The following is a 12,062-nucleotide window of genomic DNA, read 5'->3' as shown; positions in this document are numbered from 1 at the left end:
GAGAGAGAGGCACCTCCGCCTTCTGTAAACAACCCACACACTCCCACTAACCCCCCCATCAACCCCTTCACTGCAATGCCGTGTTGTTTGGCTCTATCCCTGCTGCCTCCAGACGATTTTATTCAGCTTAGGGGAGGCCTCTTGTAGTGAAGGGGTTAATGAAGGCTGTATCTAACCCCTCCAGTTCGAAAGTCGCTCCCGGACTGAGTAAAATCGTCTGCTGGTATTCTCTCTCTCTCTCTCTCTCTCTCTCTCTCTTTCTTTCTCTCTCTCTCTCTCTCTCTCTCTCTCTCTCACCCCTCCAGTTCGAAAAAGTCTCTCCCGGGCTGAGTAAAATCGTCTGCTGGTATTCTCTCTCTCTCTCTCTCTCTCTCTCTCTCCCTCCTTAACACGGCTTCAAGTTGCCTGGTTTTTATCTTGAATGCCGAGTTGCGAGTTGTAATGACGGACGAACATAATAAAACGATGCAAGTCACGAAGAAGTGCTATGGAAAATCTAGAGTCGTGGTATCGTCTTTTTCCACCACTGAGTCATGTGAAGCAAGCTGCAAAAAGGAAGAAAATTTGTGCCAAGTTAAGGTGAGGGGAGTATAGCAACGATGACATCCAGGCTGGTCCAAATATAACACGTTTTACACTCCCTCAGGCGACTTCTCGTGTGTTGCGGGACGGCTTAGTGTTATCAATGTTATTAATTCATTTCCTACTCCCACTGCCACACCCACGCCCACACGAGCAGACTGAGCCATCTCCATAACACCTAAGATACCCCCAGGTGAGTTTCTAGAGGAGTGCTATCTACCGACCACCCTCTAGGCCATACAAGACGTCATCGTAAGGCAAGGGCTCATTCACTATTATTATTCAATTCTCTTAATGACCTTACTAATAACTGACCTATTAAAATCTCCACAATTATAATTATACAGTACTCCATCAATCCTTTTAAAACCCCATTCTATAATACCCCTATCCTTAAAAAATAATAAATAAATAAATAAATAAATACAGGCTCGTTAAATACCCCTATGACACCTTTAAAATCCCCTCGTTAAATACCCCCATGACATCTTTAAAATCCCCTCGTTAAATACCCCCATGACATCTTTAAAATCTCCTCGTTAAATACCCTCATGACATCTTTAAAATCTCCTCGTTAAATACCCCATGACACGTTTAAAATCCCCTCGTTAAATACCCCATGACACGTTTAAAATCCCCTCGTTAAATATCCCCATGATACCTTTAAAATCCCCTCGTTAAATACCCCCACATCTTTAAAATCCCTTCGTTAAATACCCCCATGACACCTTAAAATCTCGTCGTTAAATACCCCTACGCTACAAAAATCAATAAATAAAAACCATCAAACACTTTTCTACTAATATTCATTAAAATTCCTCAATAAAAATATCCATTCTATAATACTTTACTATACCCTTCATTAAGGACCAATGCCCGTTTACTCAAAAACATAATTTAAACCCAGTCATTAAATACGCCGAAAAGTCATTAATACTTATCCATAAAAAAGTTAGTAAATACCCTGGTACTGGCACCTCCATGAACACACACACACACACACACACACACACACATACGTCAATAGAATGGCCTCCGCCGATACGCCCTCCTTGTATTAAAAAAAAAAAAAAAATCCTCTCGCTGGCCATCCCATTTGCGCGTCTTCTCTCCTCATTTTTTTCTGGGGGGGAGGGGGAGGGACTGCAAGAGTTATCAGTGTTGTTTGGAAAAGCAACTCTGGCGGTCGGGGACCTGGGAAAGATATGAAGGAAGAGGGAGGGGGGGAGGTAGGAAAGGAGAAGCGTGTGTGTGAATTAAGGAGGGAGGGAGGGAGGGAGACGGAAGGGGAACGAGGAAGTGAGAAAGAGGAAGGGAATGGGGACGTGTGAAACGGGGGGAGAGAGACAGAGAGGAAAGATGGAGTGTGAAGGAGGGGGTGATAGGAGGAGAGGTAAGTGTTTGAAGGAGGAGGATGGGAGAGGAAGAAGGTGAGAGGGACAAGGAGTGTGTTGGGAGAGTGTTAAGGCAGTGTCAGGTCAGGATGTGGGGACCATAAGGTTAGGAGTGTGTGGGTTGGTTAGGAACGGAGAGAGAAGGGTGTGGGAGTTAAGGAGGGAGAGAGGAGGGTGTGGGTGACTGAGGGAGGGAAAGTCAAATGTGTGGGTGACAGAGGGAGGGTGAGAGGAGGGTGTGGGTGACTGAGGGAGGGAAAAGGGGGAGAAGGGAGTGGATGAGACGGGAGAGGAAGAGGAGCGTAAGAGGGGTAAGGAAGGAGAGCGAGTGTACGGCACAGTGAAGTACAGTACAGTATGTAAGTTAGGCAGGATGGTGGGTGAAGTGTTAGAGGGGGATGATTACTACACAAGGAGTGGTGGCACAGAGAAATATTTCCTGTCACACAATTATAACTGGAGAGGGTGAGTTGTGTGTTTGTTTACATTTTCCGGGCAGTGACGATAAGGAACGCGTAGAAATGTTGGGTATCCTGGGTACCGTTTTATGTACTCGTATACTTTAAAACGCTTTCCCTGTCGCACAAAATAATAAAACATACCGGTATTATTTTAAGTTCAATAATTCAATAAAGAAGGGCTCAATTCACTAGCTCACGGACGTAGGGTAAGTTAACAAACACGCCGAGACTCTACTCGCCCTATATCGAGATCGTTTCTTAACCCCCAGATTTCGGCAAGGTTCCCAGAGGATAAAAACGTCTGACAGTAGCAAGAGTAAATGATATGTTGCCCCTTGGTGTGTCAGGGTTAGCCTATATAGTGATAATTTCTTAAGCTTGGGATATAGGCAATATGATATATGAGATGTGAGTGGTACTAGAGAGGGACGCCTTCACGTGATGGCACCAAAATAACAGGGGCTACTCCACTGTGCGGTTAAACAAACGTCCCTCAGCCCCCTCCCTATCCCTTGAAAAGAAGATAGTGGACTACAGAAGGGTAGTTTCAGCCTGCAGTCCACCGGATTCACATCCAGATAAACGTGGTCCACAACACCACGAGTAACATGGGGCATATATAAAATTTCTTGCTTCACTGCTCATATTCAAAGCGCAGACGTGGCCATGAACTAGACACTGTGGTGGGGCATGAGAAAGACAGCCCAGCCACCACATGGGGGGTTATTGCAGCTGGGATGGTCACTTACCCGAGAGGATTCTTGGAACGGACTGGGATGTATTTACTGTATAGACTCCCATAAGCTTGTGTATAGGACTGCATTTGTATACTTTTTTTTCTTTTTTTCTTTTTTTTTTTTTTTTATGTGTCCGACTCTGGGCAAAGGCTTCAGGGCCTATATCTTGGGGGCAGTAGCCTATCCCAAGGCCCAGTAGTCCTCCTACACCTCCACATGTCACCACTTCGGCACTAACACCCACCGTCCATATTGAATACATGCTAGGGCTGTCTCATACAGGACTGGTGTATTGGTATTAGCGGGGGTATTTTTACAACATGTCGGCGGGTCATCTGGTAGATCAGGAAAATCTGCTTTTAGGAAATTCAAATCCTTAAACTGTCCCCTGCCCCAGCCAGGATTCGAACCTGGGTCCTTCAGGACTGCAAGCCGCCTCTCTACCGATTCAGCCACCGCCTCCCCCAAGTTACCAATCACTTCACAATCAAATCAGACTGAATATTAAATGTGCGAAAAACATAAACTTCCATCATCTTGTATGTGACATTGCTTCTGTAGCTAAACTTTATTGTTCAACACATAGCCTAGTTACAATACTGTATACTTAGTTACATTACACTTCACAATCAAATAAGACTGAATATCAAAGTTATAAAGTTTATCTACAGTATCTATCTATTGCCAGACGCCTTAATCCGGTAAAGGGTGGCCACATACAAAACGCCTCCATGTTGCAATGTCCAAGCCACTTCACTGCCCAGTCCCAGTCACATATCACTTATCAGGGACCCAAAGTTTGGAATGGTATCCCAATGGCCATTCGGGAACTAAGCGAGGCTGTATCTTTCAAATCTGCTTATAAATCCTACTTACTATCAAAGTACTAATTCTTGTAATTAGTTGACTTTCATTATTATTATTATTATTGTTATTGTGGTAGTTATTATTATTGTTACTATTATTACTGTTATTAATATAAAATTACCTCCGTTTTATTATAGTGCTATCTTGTTTATACGGTACCCTTTATTAAAATCTTAAACTATTGTCATTCGGGGATGACCATTATTACTTAAAAGTCATACAGCTAATTTAGTAAAATCGTAGTTTTAGCCTTACTAGACAATTGATGTTTACCAAAAGTGCAAGAAAAACAAGGTGCCTTGAAAGAGAGTTCCCGGACTCTCAAAAGGCTCAGCCGCTAGTAGACTAAGTGTTATGTCAACTATTGTAATCTCTATGGCTAAATAAACATTTGACTTTGACTTTGACTTTGACTGCCTTCCCCGCAGCTCACACACCCCTCTCATATACCTCTCCACTCCATCCCAACATCTCATCCTTGGCCTCTCCCTCCCTCTCCCCCCTGTACCTCACTCGCATACACTCTTCTCGTTAGTCTCTCGCTCTCCATCCTCTCCACATGACCAAACCACCTCAATGTACTTCGCATAACACTTTCTAGCACATCCACATCCACACCACAGCGCTCCTTCACTTCCTCATTTGTCAGTCTGTCTCTCCATGCAACGCCACATGCTCCTGTCAAATGACTAATTTCCACTGCTCTCACTCTTGTGTCCTTCCAGCAAAGGTCCAAGCTTCACTTTCATACGTTTGAGTTGGTATCACAATACTGTCATGCAGCGACTTTTTTACTTCCATGCTCACTTCCCTGTTCCTTATCACTGCTTTCAAAGAACCTGCAACCTTTCCTCCCTGTTGTACCCTTTCAAGCACTTCACCCTTTAAACTTCCACTCTTTCTCATCACACTACACAAGTACTTAAACGCACTCATATTTTACATTTTCCATTTCCTCCTCATCCAGCCTCACTGTACACTCAGTAACTTCACTTATCTCAAAGACCATAACTTGACTCTTCCCTTTATTCACCATTAGATTCCGTTTCTTACACACTCTCCCGAACTCATTCATCAAGCCTTCCAGTTCCCCTTCGTCTTCACTTAACAATACAGTATCATCTTCAGACAGCAGTACAAGGAGTTTCCAAACACCGCCCTCTCCCATTAGAGTCCCTCCTTGTATCTCTTTTATAACCCCATCCATATTCAGGTTGAACAGCCACTGGGACATGACACATACCTGTTTCAATCCAACAGTCAGATAGAAAAATTCACTCAATTCACTACCCACACGCAATGCAGCCTTAGCACCATCATACATACTCTTCAGGCATTCAACAACTTCCCATTTACTCCATAATCCTTAATATTTTCCACATTCCTTGTCTATCGACCCTGTCATATGCTTTCTCCCTTACGACTTATTTCCCTTCTTTAGAAACTTTTCCACTAGTGGAAAAGCTATAAAGTACAAAAAATATTTATAAACTCCCACAAGTCTGTGTATGATTCCTTTTGTAAACTATTTGCTCAACACATAGTTACCATACACTTCATAATCGTAGTATATGAATATCAAGTTATAAAGTACGAAAAACTAAACTGTTTTGTAGAATTATTTATTGTACAAGATGTTTAGGATTCTTTATAAACATGGCCTTTGGTGTAATGGTGAATGCCTGGTGTGTATATTTGCTCTCTGTACTATCTCTTGGTGGAGTTAAAGAGGCTGATGTACATTTTCTCTTTAAACTACCCCTTGGTGAAGTTAAAGGGACTGATGTACACTTGCTCTTTAAACTATCTCTTGGTGGAATTAAAGAGGCTGATGTACATTTGCTCTTTAAATTATCCCTTGGTGGAGTTCATTTATGACTCCTTTTGATGTCCAGTAAAGTCGTATCGGGGTTCTGCGACGTAGGCAAAAACGATGTCTCCGTAAGTGGGCGTGGGCGACAAAGAAACGGGTGGAATGAGCTGGAATTGTGTTGAGTGGGTGGGGAGGGGCCATGAAAGTACAGTACATCAAATAAAAATAGGTGTAGTGGAATTAATGGTGTGAATGTAGTGTTTTTTTTTTTTTTCTAGGTTTTTGCCAATATGTACAAGAACAAGACAAATTCGCGCTGCTCTCCTTAACTTTCCGCACTGCAACGCAGGCAAAACTGACGTCACTGGGTCGTCGGGATTAAAGGATAGGGATTATTTCTATTATTATTATTCTTTTTTTCTGCGCTCCTTATGGGGCAACGTAGGATTGGATGATGGATGGATGGATGGATTATTATTATTATTATTTCCGATTGGTGGTAGGTGGTGGCGACCATCATCCACTCACTTGATGTAGTGCTGCCTACTTCTTTCTTAGCCTTTGTCATTCTTTTTCTGTGCCTCCCCTCCTCTCTTCCTATTTCTCGCATCTTTCCTTTCACTTCTTATTGCTTTTCTTTCCTTTACAGGTGGCTTTACATTGAGTGACAAGCCAAATGGTTTCCTGTAAGCCAAGAAACCATTTACAACGCTGGGTGGTAACCATATAACCAAACCATACGTGCTCCCTCCGTGTCAACAAGTGGGTTGGTGGAGGGTTAGTGCCCCTCCCCGTAAAACAACTAACGCAAAGTCAAATGGCCACCCCTTAAGGGATTATGGTGTCTGGCTATAGATAGATAGATAGATTATTTCCGATACTACCACTACTACTACTGCTACTATTATTTTTATTATTATTAAAACTATTATTATTATTATTATTACTGTAATTATTATGATAACCTAAATTCTGCGCCGTCCTTAAGGGGCTGAGTTAGGCCTGTAACCCCAGACAAGGAGGCGTTTACGACCAGCCCCATCAACCATGCCACCAACTCTCTCTCTCTCTCTCTCTCTTCGACATTCCTTTGTCTTTCCCTCTACCCTCCCTCCCTCTTTCGTGTCCCTCCCTAACTCCTTCCTTTTTTCTACCATATCCCTCTCTCCTTTCTTACTGTATACAGTACCTCTCTCCCACTTCCCCTTTCTCTCCTCTACCTTTCCCTTCTTCCCCGCCTTCCTTTTCAGCTCTCTCCCTCCCTCCTTTCTTCTACACTATCCCTTTCCCTCACTTCATCCTCCGTTTCTTTCATCCAACCGCTCGCCGCACCCCTCCCTCCTTCCCTACCCCTCTCCTCCTCCCTCCCTCCTTCTCTACAACTCTCCTCCGCCCTCCTTCCTTTCTTCCATCCTACCCTCTCCGACGCCATTCTCCTTTCTTTCTTCCCTACCCCTTTCCCTTCATCATTTCCAGCCCTCTTCGCCACCTCTCCGTTCTTCCCTCTCTTTTCTCCTACCCATCTCCCCCTCACTCAAGTCCTCTCAAATCGTCTCTGCCTCCCTCCTTCCCTTCTTTTTTTTACCCCTACCCTTTCCCTCCCTCTCTACCCATCTTTTTCACCTCCTCCCTCACCCCTCCCCTATCCACCCCCTACCCAGCCTTTCTCCCTTCCCTCCATCTGCTCCCCATATCCTCTTCTCATATTCCCTTCTCACACCCACTCCCTTCCCTCCCTATCCAGAAAGCTCTCTCTCTCTCTCTCTCTCTCTCTCTCTCTCTCTCCCTTCAATGCTTTCAACTTCGCACTTTTTCTCTCCCTCTCTTACTCTTCCCAAACTCCCTCCCATCTTTTTTTTTTTCCCTCCTCACTGTTTATAGTTCCTTGTCTGCTTCTTTTCCTTCGTCTCTCTCTCTCTCTCTCTCTCTCTCTCTCTCTCTATCTCACTTCCCCAAGCCAGATCATTTTACTCTGCCCCTCCCTTCCTCCTCCTCCCTCATTCTCCTTTTTTTCGTTTCCCTTCTTTTCTCTCCCCACTTCCCCCCCCCTCTCTCTCTCTCCTTTTCGTACCCAGACAACCCTCTCATATACACTTTACATCTCACCCTTATTTCTATTTCAGCGTCCTGTCTGTCTGTCTGTCTGTCTGTCTCTCTCTCCCCTTTTCGTACCGAGACCACCCTCTCATATACACTTTACGTCATCTCACCCTTACTTCTTTTTCAGCATCCTCTCTCTCTCTCTCTCTCTCTCACACACACACACACACACACACACACACACACACACACACACACACACATTTAACTTCTTTCCCCCTTTATTTCTCCCTTCCTAACCTATCCATATCTTCCTCAAGCTTTTCTGTCCTTGTCTTTGGCTGATAGAATAGTTTTGTTAGCTCTGGCCTTCCCTATACCAAACAGCCACGAAAGGACAAACAGGTCTATTGCTGTCTGCTTTCCTTTGTACTCCTCCCTCCCTTCCTAACTCATCCTCCTCCTCTCTCCGTCACTTCCTCATTCACCCACACGCTCCTTCTCCTCCTCCTCCTCTCTCACCCACACCTCCTCCTTCTCCTAACTCATCCTCACCTTCTTCTCTGCCTTCGATTTTTTTTTTCTGCACTTCATCTGTTTAAGTGAATCAACCTGAAGTAAAGAGACCCTTTACTGTGCTACTTAGAGAGAGAGAGAGAGAGAGAGAGAGAGAGAGAGAGAGAGAGAGAGAGAGAGAGAGAGAGAGAGAGAGAGAGAGAGAGAGACTTTCCACTGCCTCGCATCAATTTTAACGATAATTTCAAACCTCCTTTTGTTTCTGATGCAAACACGGAACGGTGATGTAAGAGATCTAAACACTCACTTCCTGCGTCTCAGTTGTACGGGGGGCATCACTCTGGCCGCCATCTCTGGCAACATCCTTCATCAGCTGACGGATTGCCATGACGATAGAAGGAATCAAGGAAGGAAGGAAGGAATACTGAAGAACTACCATCAAACCATTAAACTGCGCTGAGGTGGTCTTGGCGCGAAAGTGTTGGCACTGAAATGGTTTTGGCGATGAAGTGGCTTAGCGATGAAGTGACTTGGAGATGATGCGGCTCGGCGAAGATGTGGCTTGATCGGTTGGTTGAAAGGTATAACCCAGGAAAGGAGGAACGGTCACCGTCAAAGAGAGGTCCTTCAACTATTCGTACCATGAAACCAAATGTTTACCTGATAGGAGCAGAGGGAAAATACGGGCCGGAAGAAAGACGGAAATATCAAGGAGAGGCAGGACAAAAGAGAAGAGGACAGCAAATTGAAAAGACCTGGAGACAAAAAGGCCCCTCTTAGTCGCCTCTTACGACAGGCAGTGATATTGGGAAAGTAGGGATTGTACTCTCCCCTCCCCCCATCCTCCCCGGGTTGTCTACCATGACGAAACCACTACCCTTCACGAACCCGACCTTACTGTATATATATATATATATATATATATATATATATATATATAAAGACATCAACGCTACTTAAAACTTCTATACACCGTAGGATATGCTATCTCTTCAGTCAGAGAGAAAATCACATAGTAGGAGAAAATCAAACCGCTTACAGATAATCAAATCGCTTGGACTCCGGAAAAAAAAATCGTAGATAGAATAATTTTGTGTTGTGTGGTGATGGAAGGGAGTGAACAAGGGAGTGGAGTGAACAAGGAGGCTCTGTGGCCAGCATTGAGGTCGCCACCCCACAACACTCCTCTGTCTCACACCCTCTCCACTCTCGCCTCTACGCGTTTTTTAAGTCCTGCACGCCTTTTGATGAATAAATCTGTTTTGCTGATGGTGAAGCTGATAACTTGGTACTTTAGTGTGGAATTTGTGTATCTTTACCCCTTCTTGCTGATGACGTATTCTTATTACCTCTGCCAACGAAATCTGGAGGTTATGTATTTACCCTGTTTGTCCAAAAGATATCTCTAAAGCAGTATGAAGGTAAATAAAACAACGCGTCATCTAAATGCAGGTTAAAAAAAAAAAAAAAAAAAAAAAAAAAAGCAGGAAAGTGTACCGGTACGAGACATGTCCACCCGCCCCATCTGTTCTCTGTTGCCTTACACATGAATAAATCTGTTGTTCTGACGGTGAAGCCGATGCCATCGGATTCTTGGTCAGAATTATTTTTATTTCGTCCTCCCTCTCTCTGAATCCGAGAATTCCTCGTACACCAGTGGCATGTTAACCCTACCGATCCTCATGTGCTTGTCTGCCTGTCAGCAAGATGTCTCAAATGGTTAACGGTACTGCAACACACTAAACTGGGTAACTTTCTCCATTATGCATTAAATTCGCATGTTGCAGCTGTTGGTAATCATTTTATGACCTCATCCTTGACCGGCGCGTCCACTTAAGAACCTCCCCACCACCCAGTAGTGTGTGTGTGCGTGTATGTGTTTTATCATAAGAGGTGTAATGTTTATCAAACCTGAAGACTGAGATCATGTGGGTGTTAAGACACACAGATCTAACCCATATTTTAATCTGAATGAAATAGTCTGAGGTTGGAAGAACGGATAAGTGAAGCGTTACCGTGTGCTGCTAGAAAGAGTTAATGGAGTCTCCTAATTCCTTAAGTAAACCATGAGCTGAATAAAATGTTCCAAAAGTAAATTGAATAAAAAAAAAAAAAAAAAAAGATAAAACTGTGTTGATCTGGTATGCATCTTACTTTTTTTTTTATATTCTCTTCACTTGAACTACCGTAGGTATAATACAGTATTGCTATCCCACCCACTTGAATAGGCTACTGAGCTGTAGCAGCAGATTTGCATTAGCATATACAGTAGTGTTAGTCACGAAGGAGTGCTATGGAAAGAATGCTGAGCCATCTGCTTTTTTTTTTTTTTTTTTTCTGCCATTCAACTACGTGACATAACTACAACAGGACAAAAACATCCGCCGAGTTAAAAATGTTGAATTATTAATTATTTTGATTATCACCAGTTAACTCTGCGTAGCGGATGCCACCAGCGTCATTACATGCAAATATTTGTTAGCCTTTATAAACAATATCTTCTATCAGATTGGGTAATTATCTATATGGCTTGTTTTATTGATTTAATTATTTTTTACCGTCATGCTTCTTGGCTGGGCTGGTTATGATAGGTTTGGTTGGATTAATACGTTAACAGGGTTGTTTGATGGGTTAGGTTGGGTTAGGTTTGACAGGTTAGGCTGTTTGCTAATACTGGTTTCGTCAATTACCGTTGTTAATTAGAAAGCCTAGACTGCCCGAAACTGCAAATTTACTCAATTCTGTTCTCTCGCGCCATGTTGACGCTGTCACCAAATATTCCTTCACATTTATCCTGCTCATCGGGAGGGACATACCGACATTTGTCTATCATATGCAACAGTATTTGTTTTTCACATTATTTCCACGAAGTTACGAGTAAAGGAGAAAGCTATAGGCTACATATTCAAAAGTAACCTATTAGTCACTAAAATGTCTCCCTGTTGTAAACTGGTCATCAGCAATCATTCATATCATTTGTAACTTCACAAACGAGCTAACAAACAATGTACCTAGAATCCTCGTGAATCTGACCAAGGAATATGGAAGAAGGTGTAACATAAACACAGAGTGATGAACTGAAGACCGACCCTTGGAATCTGAAATGTAAACACAATACCCTCCTTCACCCGCTTTCCCTTTCACTTGTCATATTCGCCCACATGCTTCACACATCCATCTCACTCTCTCTCATTCTTCGCACCTACACTCTCCTCTCGTACACTGTCTTACTCTAGATTCCCACTGCTCTGTAGTATCTAAAAAAAAGTAACAATGGCCAAGTGTGAACATATTTCTAAATTGGACGAGAACAAACGAAAACTCACTCCGTTTTCTTCCCCGTCAGTCTGTCCACAGTGACTTGAAAATTTTATAGCACACAAATATGTTGTCACAAACTAAGCAGTTAAAATATTACTCACCGATTAAAGAGAATGGAAGGCCGTCGACAGGAACAAGGAACCAATATATCCCTCTTCGATGAAAGCTAGATGCACACTGAAGGGCGAGGCCGAGGAGAGGGGCCGAGGGCGGACGGCGGGATTCGAGGCACATGAGCCCCTCCCACTGCCCACACAACATCATTGCCAGATCCTTCAGTACCTTCGACATGTTTCACTCAGTCTGAACTACAGCGACAAAATTTATGTAC

General features: G+C 43.4%; 1 protein-coding gene across 1 annotated transcript in view; it reads right to left on the bottom strand.

Annotated features, from left to right (window-relative positions):
* Positions 1-11,895, bottom strand: part of SPARC (secreted protein, acidic, cysteine-rich) — a 40,346-nt gene extending 28,451 nt beyond the window's left edge. Inside the window, exon 1 of the mRNA XM_080269828.1 lies at positions 11,833-11,895. The gene's annotated coding sequence lies outside the window, so the exon portion shown is untranslated. The remainder of the gene's footprint in view (positions 1-11,832) is intronic.
* Positions 11,896-12,062: the final 167 nt, after the last annotated feature.

Source organism: Coenobita brevimanus, chromosome 38 (genome assembly GCF_032717465.1).
Source record: "Coenobita brevimanus isolate Jiangsu-jjx chromosome 38, ASM3271746v2, whole genome shotgun sequence".
Classification (NCBI taxonomy): domain Eukaryota; kingdom Metazoa; phylum Arthropoda; class Malacostraca; order Decapoda; family Coenobitidae; genus Coenobita; species Coenobita brevimanus.
Note: the sequence above shows the minus strand (reverse complement) of the source record. Positions and strands in the feature narration are given on the sequence as shown.